The following is a 3,246-nucleotide window of genomic DNA, read 5'->3' on the forward strand; positions in this document are numbered from 1 at the left end:
AAGTGAAGGAAGTGAAGGAATAGAAGTGAAGGAATAGAAACAGTAAATGTAGATAACAATTTTGGAGACCTCTGGTTTTATGGTAACGCAAGAGGGTAACAGAATACACTGAAGAAGACTAGAGGAGGCTCCATGATAAAAGAAAAGTGTTTTTGTTTTAAGGGTGGAAGAGTTTTTTTAAATATATTTTATTGATTTTTTACAGAGAGAAAAGGAGAGGGATAGAGAGTTAGAAACATCGATGAGAGAGAAACATCAATCAGCTGCCTCCTGCACACCTCCTACCAGGGATGTCCCCGCAACTAAGATACATGCCCTTGACCAGAATCAAACCTGGGACCTTTCAGTCCGCAGGCTGATGCTCTATCCACTGAGCCAAACCGGTCAGGGCAAGGATGGAAGAGTTTTGAATATGCTTATAGGCTGAGGAGAATGAGGGGATTAAAGTATAATATTGGAGCAGATGCAGATTGTAGGTCAGAAAAATGCCTCATAGCTTCAATTTTTTAAAAGAAGGTAGGTGATGAAGTAATCAGTTGGGTAGTGAGTGTGAAGGCTGGGTATTGAAGTCATTAGAGTGGAGAATAGATAAGGCTTGAAATAATAGTTGAAAAGAATTCGAGAGGAACTGACCAAGAAAAAGTGAAAGGATTGCCAAGTGATGCCAAGTGGTGAGATGAAAAACTAAATCTGTGGTGATATCAATTTGCATTAAAGGTCAGAGTGATTTTCTTCAGAAGAGCCAGAATGGAAACAGGAAACAAAGTGGGGAAGAACTACAGCATATGGATACATAGGTTCCAAGTGTTTGGAATTCCAGGAACATCTCCAATTTTGGAGAAAGTTTACATTATAGGTCAAGAGGAAATCATCTAAGAAGCTTTCTCAGAAACTTTATCCAAAGTCTATCTACAATGCTATTTCCTCCTCTTCAAATACATCTGTCAACTTATGGTATTTTATTTATTTTGTCTTCTTGCATCCATCAGATTATAAGTTCTTTGGGACTGAGGTACTGTGTAATATTTCTCCCTGACCACAAAACAAGTAGTAGTATATTGTTTTATTTTAGACATTAGATATAGATAGACTTTTTACAAACTCTTTGGGATGACATTTAGGGCATTTCACAATCTTTCTCCAATCTACTTTTCTGTACTCAACTCCAATATCCCTTTATGCTTCACAGCCCCTAAGTACAAGTATAGTATGTATAAGTCAAATGTTTCTACTTTCACTTAATATACTATGGACTTTCACACTTTCTGGACCTTTGAACATACTTCTTCCTTTGTGTGGACATTCTTATCCCTTTCTGGAAAACTCTTACTCATTTGTTAGTACACAGAGCAATGCCAAAATCTTCTATCACTTGCTTACTTATTTAAGAAAGATTTCCTAGTTATCTACAAGGTCCACAAAGTTGGGTTTTTTTAAGATCTCACTAAACTGTAGAGGTAAATAAAAATGAGTAAAGAAGATAATATTTCTCTCTCTTTTACTTCTTAGAGTGTCTTCTTGGGGGATGAAATAGGCCCAAATAGTTTCTTTAAATTTTGGACTGTAGATAAATCTCTGCAGGCACTAAAAGTACTTAGTGCCCAGTTTTATAATGTCAATATGTTTCCAAGGTCATGAGCCATATTTTCCTTTGAAAAGTAAATATGTATCTACAGAGTTAATGTGACAGCTCATCTCTAGGTGTAATCTAGGTGTCTTTCAAGGAGATTCAAGGTGTCTTTGGGGGAGAAAAGAAGAGTTTTGTTCTTTTTTTTTACTAGGCAAAGAACTTAATAAATCTTTGTTTCAAGCTTTATTTGCAGGCTTGTTCAGCTTAATTATCTGCAAAAAATGATTTGTATATAAGCAAAAACAGAAAAGAGCTGCAGTGTCAAGGGGCTTGTGCTTAAAAAAAATTGAGATCTAGATTTTATCAGATCTAGATTTTATCAGATCCATAAAGAAAATTTGAAAAAGCAATCCTATATAACAAAGAGGTAATATGCAAATTGACCATCATGCCCTTGCACAAGATGGCCAACCCCATGTGGTCACAAGATGGCCATCACAAGATGGCCGGCAGGGGAGGGCAGTTGTGGGCGACCAGGCCTTCAGGGGAGGGAAGTTAGGGGTGACCAGGCTGACAGGGGTGGGCAGTTGGGGGGGACTGGGCCAGAAGGGGAGGGCAGTTGGGGGCAATCAGGCTGTCAGGGGAGCAGTTAAGCGTCAACCAGGCTGGCAGGGGAGTGGTTAGGGGGTGATCAGGCTGGCAGGCAGAAGTGGTTAGGGGCAATCAGGCAGGCAGGCGAGTGGTTGGGAGCCAGCAGTCCTGGATTGTGAGAGATTGGGATGCCGGCAGTCAGACATCCCCTAAGGGGTCCCAGATTGGAAAGGGTGCAGGCTGGGCTGAGGGACACCCCCCCAGTGCACGAATTTTGGGCACCAAGCCTCTAGTCATAATATAGAATAGCAGCTCCTAGTAACTTCTTCAAGTTAACTTTCTTTAGTTTACTGAATTCAGTTTGCTTCATCCTTGGAAGCTTCACCAAAATTCTCCACAAGATCTGGAACTTTATTATCATCATCTTCTCCAGTAGCAAATGGTGCTTTTCCATCTACAGATTTTTTTGGGCAAAGCTTCACCAGTCTCCTTAAACTAGTCAGACTATCTGAACCAAGCTGGATAGCATTTCTGTCAGCTGCTTTGTCACAGCATGGCTGTAATGGTGAAAGTGTTCGCTGCCAGAGATGTCTGAACTTTAGGGTTGTTAAAAGTGGATCACAATTTCCTGGAAGTTATTTACCTCTCTTATACCAGAGATATTGTTTACCCCTAACTACTTTAATGAAAACTGAAGTTTTTATCATCTGTTATAACTGGTCTGTGAACCACTTTCTTCTTCTTTCTAGGAGCAGTTCCTTTACCACCAATGCACACCTGTTCCTGCTGTTTGGTGAGCTTCTCCTAGCTCAGTATAGTTTCTTTCATCTTGTTGGAGAGGAAATGGGGCAGCAAGCAGGAGCAGCTGAATGAGCAGCTGAAATGAATAAAATCCACCATGAATTGGTGAAGAAGACTCAGCTGGTGAGACATTTGCAGCTGGGAAAGGTAGAGGACACCTGAATAAAAGTAAAATCAAGAATCGGGGCTGAAAGGATCTGCCAGACCTCTGCTGAGCCCAGAGGGTCAGAGGGAAACTGCACGGCACTGAGCCGTGTCCCTAGGGACAAGCACAGCATCTGACT

General features: G+C 40.8%; 1 pseudogene; it reads right to left on the minus strand.

Annotated features, from left to right (window-relative positions):
* Window positions 1-2,517: 2,517 nt before the first annotated feature.
* On the minus strand, window positions 2,518-2,989 carry LOC102424868 (annotated as a pseudogene).
* Between the last annotated feature and the right edge of the window lie 257 nt (window positions 2,990-3,246).

This window comes from Myotis lucifugus, unplaced genomic scaffold (assembly GCF_000147115.1).
Source record: "Myotis lucifugus unplaced genomic scaffold, Myoluc2.0 scaffold_4, whole genome shotgun sequence".
Lineage (NCBI taxonomy): Eukaryota > Metazoa > Chordata > Mammalia > Chiroptera > Vespertilionidae > Myotis > Myotis lucifugus.